Raw genomic sequence first — 14,628 nt, 5'->3', positions numbered from 1 at the left:
AGATCACGATGAGGACGAAGACTTTCCAGCATGGAACCACTGGTTCTAGTGAGGATTTGTAAGCAGCAGATGCTTTCACAGCAGTAGATTGCTGTGTGGTGGTACCAGTTGTGTGGTGAAAACAAAGCTTGTGGGACACTTCATAGAGTCTTTAGCGCAAACATGAATGGGAACAAGGGATGGATTCTGCGTACCTGCGCTGTTAAAGGTTTTGTTTCGAAGTGCACGGGGACAGGTGGAGGGAAAAGTAGGACTGCAACGGGTTTGTACACAAATAAATGGATCTCAAGCTCACTTTAATTATCCTTGACACCTCAGGTTGCGGTGTTATGACTTCCGAACCGCGCGGCCTTACACACCGTGGGATGTTTTGATGTACGATCACAAGGTAAAACTGCAAATGTTCATCACGCCGGTTTATGGACATGCCCTCGCTTCTCACGAAATCCCAACTGCATCTCCCCGTGCTTTCTGGATGTGCATCACGCCTCGGGAGCGGCCTCCGCAGCCGCGGGCCGCCCCTCTCCCAGCCGAAGTCCCTCGCTCCCTTCCCTTCCCTCAGCCGCCGCTTCCCGCCCTCCCCGCCGAGGCGCCGCGCGCCCTCCGCCCTCCTCCACGGGCTGCCCGCCGTGCTGCCTGCCGGCGGCTGCCGAAGCCCGGCCGCGGATACCGGCACCGGAGGGCTGAAAACCGCCGGGGGTTCCTGCGGCTTTGAGCTGGGCGGGGCACCGGTGTTCGGCCGGGCAGCCCCGGCTCCGGGAGGGCCCCGCGGGGCGGGGCGGCGGGCAGACCTCGGTGGCGGCAGCGGGGTGGCTGGAGGCAAGTGAGTCGTGTCGTGTCTAGACTGCTCTCCCCTCTTGTGTGAGTGGGCCCACCCGCTTTCTTCGAGCGCGAACGGGTGGGCGGAACCATCGGCCTCACGGGAAAGGAGAGCCCGCCGAGCTCGGAGAGGCCCCCCTACCGCGAATGGACCTGCCCATTGTAAACTGGTGGAAAGAGGCGGTACCATCTCTTGGGCTTGGGGGGGGGGCGTATTTGTATCCTTATGCTCTTTCCAATATGGCGAGGGGAAGGCATCCGTCCTCGGAGGCGTCGTGGGGCTGGGGACCAGCCCCGGGGCTCCCCACCGAGCAGGAAGGCACTGGCTGCCCCCGGTCCTTGGGGGGGGTGCAATGGCAGGCGCACAGGGGAGGCTGTATGGGCTCTCTGTGGGGCTGGGTGGGCGGCTCTGGAGCCCCACTCCCCTCAGCGTGGCCTGGGCTGCTCTGCTGTCTTGTCCCGGGGTTCGCTTGAGGGGCTCCAGCTTCGCTGCCCGGCTTGTGCCGTGGTCTGAGGGAAAGGCGGCACCGTGCAGGCCCTGTGCTGGGGTCTGGGGGAGAGGAAGAGCAGGAGCCGGCCCTGCCTGGGCGGAGCGGGGCTCCTCCGCCATGGGGAGCAGCCCCTACATGGCCCCAGCGCATCTGCCCAGCTACAAGCCTTCCCGCTGTAACCAAGGTGATGGAATTAGTTAATCATAAAGCACGAACAATGCTGCTATGTCCCTTGTACAGCCCTGCCCATCTGGACATTAGGTCTGGGAACAGAGGGTTTAGTCCCTAGGTAATCATTAATGTTAAACAATAATGGTGAAGGGGGATTTTTAATAGAAATAGCGTTACCAAATGGTTGCAGGTGTATTTGTGGTACCTATCTATTGTGTGAATTAACTGAAGCAAAAAGTCATACATCTCCCCCCAAAGAAGTTAGTGTTAATTAAAACTAGCAGGTGCCTAGAACTGGTCAAGACGACCCGTGCCGCAGGGACAAGAGCCAGAAGAGGACTGAGTTTGCGCAGAAACTGTGATGAAGAGGATAAGCCTTCATCTTGGGACCCCCGACGACCACCACTAGGAGGCACTGCACAAGTGCGGGTGGGAGGAGTGTATGAAAATGGACTGATTTGACTATGAAAGGAAGGGCTTATGTAATCAGATGAATATGTATATTTTGATCTATATAAACTGCACGGAAAGGGTATGGGGTATGCACATTCGGTGGAATTATCCCCCGTGCATCTGGCGCCGCAATAAAGAATGCCTGCCTTTTAACACTACATTGGTGTTATGAGGTTTTATTCCCGGATTTTCGGTGACACCGCAAGGCGGCAAGGCCTCTTTCCCCATAGGTTGTGAGCACTTTGTTGTGTCCCTGTACGGTATGGAGGCCCCTTAGGCCGCCAGAGACCCGTGAGGGTATGGTTCCTCATGTCCTGGTCAGCCTGAATTACTGAGTGGCTTCATCCCATTGCTGTAGCTGTAATGCCAGCATGAAGGCGAGGTTCCCTGATGGTTTGGGCTGCAGTTATGAAAACTGAGGTACTGAAGTTTTGTAGGACTCATGCTTGACCAATCTGATAGCCTTCTATGATGGTACGACCGGCTGGGTAGATGAGGGGAGAGCAGTGGATGTTGTCTACCTCGACTTCAGCAAGGCTTTCGACACAGTCTCCCATAATATCCTCCTAGGGAAGCTCAGGAAGTGTGGGCTGGATGAGTGGTCAGTGAAGTGGATTGAGAACTGGCTGAATGGCAGAACTCAGAGGGTTGTCAGCAGCAGCGCTGAGTCTAGTTGGAGGCCTGTAACTAGTGGTGTCCCCAGGGGTCAGTACTGGGCCCAGTCTTGTTTAACTTCTTCATCAATGACCTGGATGAAGAGTTAGAGTGTACCCTCAGCAAGTTTGCTGATGACACAAAACTGGGAGGAGTGGTGGATACACCAGAAGGCTGTGCTGCCATTCAGCAAGACCTGGACAGGCTGGAGAGTTGGGCAGAGAGGAACCTGATGAGCTTCAACAAGGGCAAATGCAGGGTCCTGCACCTGGGGAGGAATAACCCCATGCACCAGTACAGGCTGGGGCTGACCTGCTGAAGAGCAGAGTATTTTACTTGGAGAATATGTCTTGGAAACCTGGTGCCCTCTTTTCCCATGCAATTGATGAAGCTCCCTTAGGGGTTCTGTTATCAGCTCTTTTATCATAGAGTTTTAACCTTGGCCTGTGTAGCAACAGACATAAAATAAGCATTTTTTTTTTTCTTATTGCTGGGTACTGGCAGGAATTGTGAAAGTGGCATCTCAAAGTTTTCTGTGCGTGTCTTGTACCTGAGACATCAAGTTCACATGATCTTGATCATTGATAAAACTGCCTGCAAAGATAAAACTGTCCTGATTGATAGAAAATTAAATTTATCAAGACAGGTTTTAATTGTGGTGTTGACTACTCTGCGTGTTTTTTAAAAGTGCGTGTTTTTTTAAAAGTGCATACATGCTACATGTTCTGTCTGTAACCAAAACAGCTCAACATAAAATTGTGATGACTTGCTAGTAATGGCAGATCAGATAGTCATTATTGTCTAACAAACAGGAGAAAAGCTTCCATATCGGACATTTGCTAAGAAATAGCTCATCAAACTTGCTTGTTGAGCAAAATACAGCACATAAGGAGATGTACTCGTTTCTAAAGCCAGCTTTTCAGCCAGATGACTTGCACATAACCTCGCTATTTTCTTCCCCAGTGTCTTTACCCCATGAATACTGGCTTCTGTTTTGGGCTGAGTCTCCTGTACCTGTTTGTGTGACACAGAAGCTTGCTGTAGGAAAACTGCTTGACTGTCCCCTTCGCAAGAGGAGGGAGTAACCCTTTGGGGTGCTGAATATCCTGGAGCCATGAGAGCTTCCAGGCTTAATCCACGCTGGCACACAGGCAGTCGACCGCCGAATAACCTAAGAGTTAGGGCACCTGTGTTGTGTTGTGGGCTGGACCACCTTAGATCTCGCTTACAAAAATAAAATTGACAATATCCACTTTTGCAGAACATTTTGAGCTTTACAGTTAGAGCGCTGTATCATTGCCTAGTAGTATTGTATTTATTTTTACTTGAACAGCGCCATTGGTGTCGATGGGACTTGCCGATATGTGCTTGCTGGGGCCTTGAACCAGCAATACCAGACTTAATGATCCTCTTCCCAACAGTCTTACTTTTTTAGAGGAATTTTTGACATGCACAAATAAAGGCACTTAAAAAACAAATAGCACCTGATTTCCATATATAGACTCTTTGGGAAAATACCACCCCATCAATTATGTTTTTTTTTTAAATACTGCCTTTTATTTCTCTGTCTAAAGGGGCCTATTTAATACTGCGAGTAATGTTCTGAGTAATACTGGGCTTGGCACAAATGAGGTGCTTGAGTTCCTTATTTTTATTATCCATTGTCTGCTAACCAGTTTTTCGTTGTTTCATTTATTTGCCTTTTCCCTGGGGAAGGAAGGATGGCAGCTTGGCGCGCGCTGAAAGCTGTCTTGGTGGATCTCAGCGGCATGCTTCATGTTGAAGACTCAGCTGTGCCGGGCACGCAGGAAGCTCTTAAAAGGCAAGCTACCTTTTTTGATTTCCTCTGGTAGGTTATGTCAGCGCTGTTTGCACAAAGAAGCTGCTTTGAGTAAACGAGCCTGACACTTCTGCCTTTTTATGCTGTCATGGATAAGCAAATACGTGGCCAAACTCTACTTTTATTTACACCTGTGTTAATACCAAGAGAAATCAGCAAAGCGTCTAGATATTGAAAAGTTGCCATGAGCCCCTGCAGCTTTCCCAAGTTGCTTTCTAGCTCTTATCTAAGTCTTTTCCAGGTGGAAAAAGACTTAATATTCAGAATGTTTCAGCTAATTTACGTGGGACTCAGCCTTTAACAAAAGTGAAAAGTGGTGAAGTTAACCTGAATTACCCAAAGTCACTTCAGCTGAGCTGTTCCTCAGTGCTTTAACTCCAGGAACCTGATGGTGTGTCTGAGCCCTTAGGTCTGTGGTGAGCTAAAGCGGAAAAACAGAGTAACTTGGCCTAGTGAGCAAGGCATCCTTTACAGAGTTTTCATTTCATTTGGTCTTTCAGCCAAGGCTTTGCTTTGTTATTTGTAAAGTTTCTCTGCTAGGTAAACCACCTCAGTTGTTTTTTAGTTTGAGAAACATTTGATAGTACGGCCCATCTTTTGTAGGAATTTCAACATATTAATAAACAGGACAGTGAAGTACCTCTTTCTCTGTTGATGAAAGGGTGCCTAAAGAAACTGAGCAATAGTAAAATGACTTAATCTGGCCAAGTCAGTGGCAAAATAGGATACACAATGCCAGGGATCTTTGTACTGTGTAATGATGCTGTTTTCCTGGAGAAGACACCTTGCCGTGGGTGAAGAAAAACACAAAGTGATAAACGCTGTCATGGTGAGTGAGGGAGGACAGCTTAAGGTGCTGGGACAGTAAGAACCAGGTGAGAGGAACAGGGTTGAATTAAGGATGAGAAGTTTTTACTGGAGTTGTATTGACTGTTTAGATTCTTACAAAGCTAGACTGTTGCTCAGAGGAAAAGCCCGCAGAGGGATTGGGAAACTCTGCATTTCTTTTCACAAATAATTTTGTGGAAATAATTATCTCCTAAAGATGTAAAATTGCAAGAAAGTAAAAACTGCTAAAGTGTTGGGTACTGATTTATTACCCTTTCATTCACTGGACCTTGTCTGCCAGGTGTTTCATGCTGCAAGGAAAACTTGTGCCAACTGAGAGTCAGCATTCTTAAAAATCCATATGTATGTATATGTATTTATGTATATATGTAAAAGCAGTGATGTTGTTGAGAAGAGCTCAGTATCTGTCCTGTCTGCTGCTCACCTCCAGACCCCCAGGCAGTAGACAGGACGGAAGAAACAGCTTCTGTAGAATCCGAAGACAAACTTTTTTATAAAGCGCCTGATTCTCCTTTGTCTTCTGCTTGATTCCTGCCGAGTTGTGCTCGTGCAGGCCCTGTACTGGCTTTGGCAAGGGAAAGGTGTCACGTTAAAGGAGGGGGTAAGGGGAGTCTGATGTTCAACTTGCCTGCCAGAGCCCTTCCAAGGACTTTCACTGAAACAGTTTTGCAAAGTTGAAACAATAGGTAATTTATTCAAGCGACAGTTATCACAGATTCAGAATTGCCGTTGACAAATGCACTGTCTACAAAAGTTGAGCTCAAAGTAACAGTTTAATGCTTTAGTTAACAATGTGTTCCCGGGGATACATCTGACAAAGTCAGAGGCGTGACTCTTACCAAAAAGGCGTCCCTTCTTGGGGGAGGGAAGAGAGGTTCAGGCCCGTCGACCCGTCCGTCAGGTGAAGTTCTCGCTTGGCTCCTCCTCCCAAAGAGAGTTTTCAAGTGCCAATTTTTATATGTTTGGAGATCTTTTTGCGAGGTGGGACTAAGTCAATTATTGTGTATCGATTGGCTCTTGGCATGGAACGTCGTGTGGTCAGAAGCGGGGCTCAGCAGTGTGACACGCCTTTGGAGCGGGCATCTTGGTATGTGTATTCGGGGGCCATCTGGGCTTTATCCAAAGCAATCTCTGAAGCAATCTCTGGCTGCGCAGCCTCCGCGGCCGCCCCACAGATCCCTGGGTTTACAGTGATGGGCTATCCCCCCTTACTTTTGTCTGATAAGATAAGCACCAGTTAATTACTTCCTTGGTTAGCTCTTTGGCTCTTGACACCTCAGTCGAGAGACGCCTCAGTCCAAGTTTGTGAGTTTGTCTTTCGTCTTCCATTTGACAAGTCCAGCAAGGCCATCAATTACAAGGGGTTTAAAGAAGGGATAGGGTGCAGAGGGAGTCTGGCACAGGCATGGAGAGCAGTTGTCATTTCACTGCCAAGAACAGCCAGGACTTTCTCCTGTAAGAGGCTGGAAAAAAGTATTTTCTCATGTTCTTTTCTGCTAATCCATATCATTGTCCTTCCTGAAGAGAGGCTGAAGTGATTGGCCTGCGGTTTGCTTAGGGAACAAATGGATAGATTCAATCTGTAGAGTTACCTCTCAGTGCTGACATTGATAGGAAAAAAAAAATAGATTAGTTTTCATTTTATTAGCAACCGGAGGCCTTTTTTAGCTGTTCATACTTGTGAAGGGTCAGACCAGACAAGAGAAAGAAGTGGCAGGTGCAAGTGAGTCTCCAGTGTTGACCAATTTTATTCTGATGTTCTCCATGCAGTCCTGATGCCAGTGTTTGTTTCTATAGCAACAAACAGAGAAAGTGATGGTGGGGGAATAATTAAAGGGAATGCCGTTGAAATTGTCACTTAAAATTATTTGATTGTTTGGTAGCATGTGCTGTCAGTGTAGGGCAATAACGTGGTTTTATGTGATATTGATGTTCCTCAGTAAAGGGAGAAATGGCTGCAAAAGCTGACTTAAAATTGCCACGCAGGTAACACCTTGGTCTTTTCCCAGATTTTATTTAAATCTGTTTCTATTGTACAGGTCCATTTAGGCCCCTTCCTCGGGTCCCAACCACATGTTTTCCGATTTTGTTTTCACTAAATAAGAAGTCATAATCTCACCCTTATTTTGTATGGATATCCCCTTCTGTATTCCATAGGGTCATCCATACAGGATCTCAAAAGGGCTCAGTCCCTCTCTTGTCCTAATTTCATAATTTGTTGCTTGATTAAGTGGTTCATTTTTTCCACTTGGCTGCTCCACTGAGGGCATTATGGGGTGTGGAGCTGCCAATCTATACCCAGGTGATGGTTGATTTGTTGTACTATTTTTGAAGCAAAATGTGGTCCCCTGTCAGAGGACATAGTTGCTGGAACCCCAAAGCGTGGTATTATCTCTTGTATTAATACTTTAGTTACTTCCCGAGCTTTAGCCGTCCTGGTTGGGAATGCTTCCGGCCAACCTGAAAAGGTATCGGTTAATACCAATAGATATCGGTACTCCCTTTTTCTTGGGAGTTCCGTGAAATCAATCTGCCATTGCTGCCCAGGCCCATTACCTTTTCCATTCTGACCCATCTCTGGTTTAGGGTTATTTTTCGGATTAGTCTGGAGGCAAAGATCACACTGCTGAGTCACCTGTCTCACCGTGGTATATGGATTTCTGGCCACAATCTCTCTAATTAAGTGTTTGTACAGAGCCTCTGTTCCCCAGTGCCTTTTTCTATGTTCTTCCCTTACTAAATGCCATATCAGACAGGAGGGAATGATTAGTTTTCCCTGTGGGGTTTGAGCCCACCCCTCCTTATTGTATGACCCTTCTAGATCTGTGATAAGTTTCTGGTCTTCCTTGGTATATTCTGGCTTACCTTCTAGGGAGATTCGTCCGTCAGGGATTAAAGCCCCTTCAGCTCTTACCTCCGTTTTGGCCACCTGTTTTGCCTCTCTGTCCGCCAGCTCGTTTCCTTTTTCCAATTCTGAGCTCACTTTCTGGTGCGCCTTAATATGCATGATTGCCACTTTCTTGGGGAGTTGAACTGCCTCCAGCAGTTTCAAAATTTCTTCTGCATGTTTGATGTTTTTCCCTTGAGAGTTCAGTAGTCCTCTTTCCTTCCAGATCGCTCCATGCGCATGCACAACTCCGAAGGCGTACTTTGAGTCTGTGTATATATTCACAACTTTGCCTTGGGCCAATTCCAAGGCACGGGTTAAAGCAATTATCCTCTTTTTGCCTCCAATACTGCGGATACCGTGTGGGACACCAAGACAGTCATTTTCTGGCCCAAGGTAAATTTTTGGGCTTCCTGTATATTTAATATTCCAGCTTCAACTGCTCGCAGGCATCCAGGCCAACCCTTCGCAGTTGTATTAGGCAACTGCTCGTCAGTATGGACCTAGGTCTTGTGCTAGTGTCCCCAGAGCAATCCCCTGCTTCTTGTGAGAGAAAAGGAAAAACGGCTTACTCACATCTGGGAGCCCTAAGGCTGGGGCCAACATCAGAGCCTTTTTCAATAGTTCAAAGGCTTGCATGGTCTCCTTGTTCAATTTAAGGTGATTTTGTCCAGTAGCTGTTAGTGCATATAGTGGTTTAACGAGCAGTCCATAATTATAAATCCACAGCCGGCACCACCTGGTCATTCCCAAGAAAGCCCGTAGCTCTTTCACTGTCTGAGGTCTCTGAGTTTGGCATATTGCCTCCTTACGGGCCTGTCCCAAAGTTCTTTGTCCAGCACTAATCTCATAGCCCAAGTAAATCACCTCGCGCTGTATTATTTGGGCCGCCTTCTTAGATACCTGGTACCCTTGGAGCCCCAAGAAATTTAGTAGACTCACCGTCTAAGTGATACAACTCTTACTGGTTGCCGGCCTTCTTTGAGTCTAACTTCAACGGGTGGAGCATTCTTCGCTCTTCCAGGGACATCAGTGGCTCATACCCCAGGGTATACCTGGTTTAGGATCTCTTCAGGAATTTTTCCTTCTGTGGGAGGACTGGTTAGAAATAGACTCAGTACCTGGATATATTGTTGATCCTTCACCTCCAGAGTAATTTCTCCTTTTTCAAATGTAATTTTTGCACCCAATTGTTCCAACAAATCCCTTTCCAGAAGTGCCTTTGGGGAGTTGGGCATATACAAGAATTTGTGGATGCCCCATTGTTTTCCTAATTTGTACTTTAAAGGTTTACAAAAGTATGCCTTTTCGCTTTGGCCAGTTGCCCCTTTTACCATGATATAGTCACTCCCCAGGGGCATCAAGGCTTGATTCAAAACCGAGTATGTTACCCCCGTGTCAACCAAAAATTCTGCCTCTTGTTGTTCCTTCCCTAGCTTCATTATAACCAGTGGATCCGCTAGGGTGGATTCCCCAGGTCGCCGTTAATCTTCCTTCACATGAGCTATCGTTCTTCCTGTCTGATGATTTCGTTCGCTTCCCTTGTTTTTTGGACATTCCCTTTTCCAATGATCAAACCTCTTACACAACGCACATTGGTCTCTGCCTAACCGGGACTGTTCTCGTCTAGGTTTTTTCTCTCCCTCTTCCCTGACAACTGCTACCATTCTCCTCTGTCCTTGTTTGCACCCTTCCTCTCTATTGCTAAACACTCTCCATGCTTCATCCAGTAAGACTTCCAAATTTCTCCCTTCTGTGGGGCGCAACTTCTGGAGTTTGTGCCTAATGTCTCCCGTAGACTGCCCCCAAAATAGGGAGACTAGTTGTTGTATTCCTACCTCTGACCCAGGGTCCAGCGATGTGTTACGGAGCATTACATCCCTCATTCGGTCCAGGAACTCAGTTGGGGACTTGGAAGGACCTTGGTTAACTGCATATAAAGCTGACCAATTTATAGTTTTGGGAATGGCCTTTTCCGTTCCTTTAAAAATCTACTCTCGGTATGCTTGCAACCTTTCCCTGTGAGCAGACCTGTTAGCATCCCACTTAGGATCTTGGAGGGGAAATAATCCTTAACCTCACCTCCCACAGTTTCATAGTGGCCCTCAGCCAAATCACCTGCAGTTTTAAAAATTAGCTATTTTTCTGTTTCGGTCATATGCTCTAATAGTAGTTGTATATCATTTCAATCTGGATTATGTTGTAATTTGAAGTGTTTAGTGATACCTACTGGGTCGACCTGATATTCCTGCGCTACCGTTTTCCAAGCATCTAAATCGGTAGTGGAAAAAGGTATTTTGATTAGCATAGTTCCACCATCAGGTCCTACCGCCTCTCGGAGAGGTGTTTGTCAGGCCGTTGAGGCAGATTTCTTCCCAGTCCAGGAAGATACAGGGCTGTCCGGAGGAATGGGGATTTCATCTGAGATCGCATCCTGTTCCTGTGGTTGAGGGGGAGGCTTAAACAAATCAGTTAGATCTTATTCTGACGCCTGATGGATTTTATTAGGTTTAATACATCTTTTCCCAATACTACATGCCGAACAACACCGCCTCAGTTTACCTCTGAGTTCTTTATTATTTTTTCGCTCAAGTGCGAGTACCATGGGGTCCTGTGGTGGTATCATTCCGCAGTCCCTTTGTCACTCCAGATGGTTTTGGAGGGTGAAAAACATATCTGCTTATGAGACCTCATCCCGTTTTCCTGCTCTCCTCAAAAACAGCATTAGCTGCAAAGAGTATTATAGTCTATTGACCCATTTAGTGGCCACTTGGCCCTATCTTCCAATTTATATAGAGGCCACCATTGATTGCAATATTTGATAAGGGTCCTTTTACTTTCTATGTCTCCGGTCCCAACAGTGTCTTTCTAATGAGCAAGTACACAGCTTAAAAGACTCTTTTTTCAAAATTCCTCCCTGATTGTTACCCATTTCGTGACTTATTGCCCCTTTAATTCATCTTTTGCTATTCTTTTAATAAGTTTCCACGTGAATTATTTTTTTTACAACTCGTTATAGTTTCTTCCCAATCTTTCTCCCACACATCCCAAATTTCCGGAATCAAATTTTCCCTTCCTCACACCAGCTTCACTACCTCAATTTCTTGATGAGTTCTTTCCCAACTATAAAACCGTGGGGTCCGGGGAAAGCACCTAGGACACTGCGCTTCTCGCCTACTAGATACACAGTACCACTTTTTATCACAAGATTTACACTTCAACAGGACCCAAGCTTGGTGTCAATTCTTATATAATCTAGGAGCTAGCCCACATGCAAAGCAGGGAATTACTCCTACTTGTCCACCAACCCCAGGACTTATAAGGGTTTCTGGAGGTTGTTCCCAATCTAAAGCCACCTTCCACCCTGTGGGAGTCACGTATGCCCCTTTCAAATAAAACCTTTCTTCTCCCCTTTGTATCCAGTCCCCCCATTGATTTAAATACTCCCAAGGTTCGAGCCCAAACCACCTAAGGAGTGATTTCTTTCGCTCTGCACTGTTATGGTTTGGCTGCGGCCAGCAACTGGCTCGATTCACCTTCTCCCTCTTCTCCCAGCTTCTCTGGGCAACCTGGGCCAGGGCCTCACCACCCTCATGGGGAAGAATTGCTTCCTAATATCTAATCTAAATCTGCCCTCTTTTAGTTTAAAGCCTTTCCCCCTTGTCCTGTCACTACACACCCTTGTGAAAAGTCCCTCTCCATCCTTCCTGTCGGCCCCTTCAGGCACTGGCAGGCTGCTCTAAGGTCTCCCCGGAGCCTTCTCTTCTCCAGGCTGATCAGCCCCAACTCCCTCAGCCTGTCCTCGTAGGAGAGGTACTCCAGCCCTCTGATCATCTTTGTAGCCCTCCTCTGGACCTGCTCCAACACATCCATGTCCTTCTTCTGTTGGGGGCTCCAGAGCTGGACACAGTACTCCAGGTGGGGTCTCACGAGAGCTGAGTAAAGGGGCAGAATCACCTCCCTCGACCTGCTGGCCACGCTTCTCTTGATGCAGCCCAGGACACGGTTGGCTTTCTGGGCTGCAAGTGCACATTGCCGGCTCATGTTGAGCTTCTCATCCAGCAGTATCCCCAAGTCTTTCTCCTCAGGGCTGTTCTCAAGCCACTCTCCGCCCAGCCTGTACTTGTGCTTGGGATTGCCCCGACCCACGTGCATGTATGTATATAGATGTATTTCAGACAGGAACAGACTTTACAAATATTCTATACAAATATATATGAAATAGATATGCTTGTAAACGCCATTGCTGTCCGGTGTGTAAGCCTGCAGGCTGTAACGTATCATTCTGATCCTGTCACAGGAAACGGATGGGTACTCTGGCTCGGACATAAAACTCGTGTGCAAGGAAGCAGCTGTGAGACCAGTGAGGAAAATTTTCGATGCCCTTGAAAATCATCAGCCAGGTACCACAGCTCCGAGTGAAGAATCCGATCTGGGAGATGCTGATCTGCTGCTGCAACTCTAGAAGTTATAATATTAAGCCCAGCAGGTGGAGCTCTGTTATCTGCTTAGAAAAGTTTTAAAACTACATTTCTAAAACATCTACCTAAGCTAACATTTCTGAAAATCAGGCCTTTTTTTAAAGCTGTCAGCATCTGTGCTTTGTGCAAAAAATATGAATTTTTCTTCATCTCACTAGGTTTATTCTTTTGTTTTCATATATGAAGTGTTGCATTAGGCAGAAACATAAAAGAATGCCTTTTGGTAATAATAACAGCATTTAATCGGATTTTTTCTGTTTAGGTAACAGCAACCTACCCATGATCTGGTTAGACACGATCACAACAGCGGATTTCCTGGATGTGATCACCCACACTAAGCCATCAGCAAAGAACCTAAGCCAGAAGTACACAGCTTGGCAGAGAGAATTTGAGTCCGTTTGAAAAGAAAAACCCCACAAGACTGAAAACTTCCAAGACTTTTGCTATACAAAAGGACATCGCCTTGCCTCCGAAGGACGGAACGGCGATGGGGAAGGAAGCGCTGTGTTGTTTCCAGGAAAGGGAATGCAGTGAGAAATGTCAGGGGGAAATCTTCACTTTCAAAATTTAGGGGGGTGGTGGGGTGGTGTTTGGTTATTTTTTTATTAGCCATTTTCACTGACCACTCAAAAAACATTCCTCATGGAAATAATCTAATGGCAGTTGCTGTGTAAGGAAGACTCCAGCCTTATTTTGATGTATAAAGACTTAAAAGATTACTTGCTTGTCAGTTGTTTATAGGTTTGGGGTAGAAGAACTGTAGCAGACAGCTTGCTTGTTAAGAACAGTTAGATAATTAGTGTAACTCTCCCTTTCCGAGACTCACTAGAGCATTCTTTTTAATAACAGCATCTAATTAAAACATCTGTAAAACGCTGACAGTTTCATGTAAAATTTGAAAAAAAAAAAACCACAAAAAACAGGAGAGGAAAGATATCAACGGTGGTTACAATTAAACAACAGCGATATTTTAATTTAAAAGTCACTTCTAATCGTGCATAATCTCTACCTTCAAATTAGAGCAGAGCAGAGGCACACTCACCGAAATCACTACAGGCTGAGTAAGGATCCGTTAGTCTTTATCTAAATTTATCTACTTGCGTACTTCCAGTGGGTTTTCCAGTTTAGCTTATTCAGCAGAAGAATGTGACACTTCCCAGACAGCTTTTCATCAGTTACTTCTGGAAACCTGACAATAAGCGGAACCGTGTGTGTTATGGTTTGGCTGCGGCCGGCAACAAAAGCGCCACGCGGCCGCCCCTCCCCCCGCTGGGGTGCAGAAGAGAATGGAAAGAAACAGGCAAAAACTGGTGGGTCGGGATAAGGGCAGTTTAACAGAACAGCAAACAAAGGGAACAGGAACAACAACGATACAGATGAGGAGAAAACACAACACAAACCGCACAACAGAGCCGCTCTCTCCTGGACCGGTGCCGCGCGCTCCCGAGCCATGAGTGAGTTCCCGCCGCCCAGCTCCCCCCCAACCGGAACCCAGCATGACGGCACATGGTATGGAATACCCGGCTCTGTTTGGCCAGGTGGGGTCAGCCCGCCCGGCTGTGGCCCTTCCTGGATTCTGGTGAAAATTAACCCTGTCCTGGCCAAACCCGGGACATTATCCACCCCTTATTCCATACCATCTACGTCATGCCCAGGTCCCCCACTGTCCAGTTGATCACCACCACTTCTCCTGTCTCCAGATATCATTCCCTTAGTCTATGGATCATCACTCTAAAGTGTCCATTGAGTTCATTTAATCCATGACTTCGGGCTCCATCTGTCGTAATGGTCTTCCGTGGCACGAGAGGTGACGTGTGGTGATGGGCGGTCACTTGCTGCATCCGGAGCTCACGGCTGATGTATCTGGTGCGGCCCGTGCCCACGGTCTGCAGGAGATGTCGATCTTGATGAAGTTGCTGGATGCCGATTGTTGAAAACCAGGTCCAGTCCCATCATCGCTGTGCTCTGCTAGGTTTCATCAAA

At 46.9% G+C, this 14,628-nt stretch overlaps 1 long non-coding RNA gene across 3 annotated transcripts; it reads left to right on the top strand.

Moving 5' to 3' along the window:
- Window positions 1-731: 731 nt before the first annotated feature.
- Window positions 732-13,496, top strand: LOC142365647 (uncharacterized). 3 transcript variants are annotated; one of them, XR_012766522.1, is made up of 4 exons: window positions 732-823; window positions 4,309-4,410; window positions 12,465-12,653; window positions 12,908-13,496. It is a non-coding gene; the product is annotated as an uncharacterized LOC142365647 (long non-coding RNA). The 3 variants fall into 3 exon arrangements; XR_012766523.1 differs by having other exon boundaries at window positions 4,305-4,410; window positions 12,465-12,567; XR_012766521.1 differs by having other exon boundaries at window positions 4,305-4,410.
- The last annotated feature ends 1,132 nt before the right edge of the window (window positions 13,497-14,628 follow it).

This window comes from Opisthocomus hoazin, chromosome W (genome assembly GCF_030867145.1).
Source record: "Opisthocomus hoazin isolate bOpiHoa1 chromosome W, bOpiHoa1.hap1, whole genome shotgun sequence".
NCBI classification, from domain to species: Eukaryota; Metazoa; Chordata; class Aves; order Opisthocomiformes; family Opisthocomidae; genus Opisthocomus; species Opisthocomus hoazin.
Note: the sequence above shows the minus strand (reverse complement) of the source record. Positions and strands in the feature narration are given on the sequence as shown.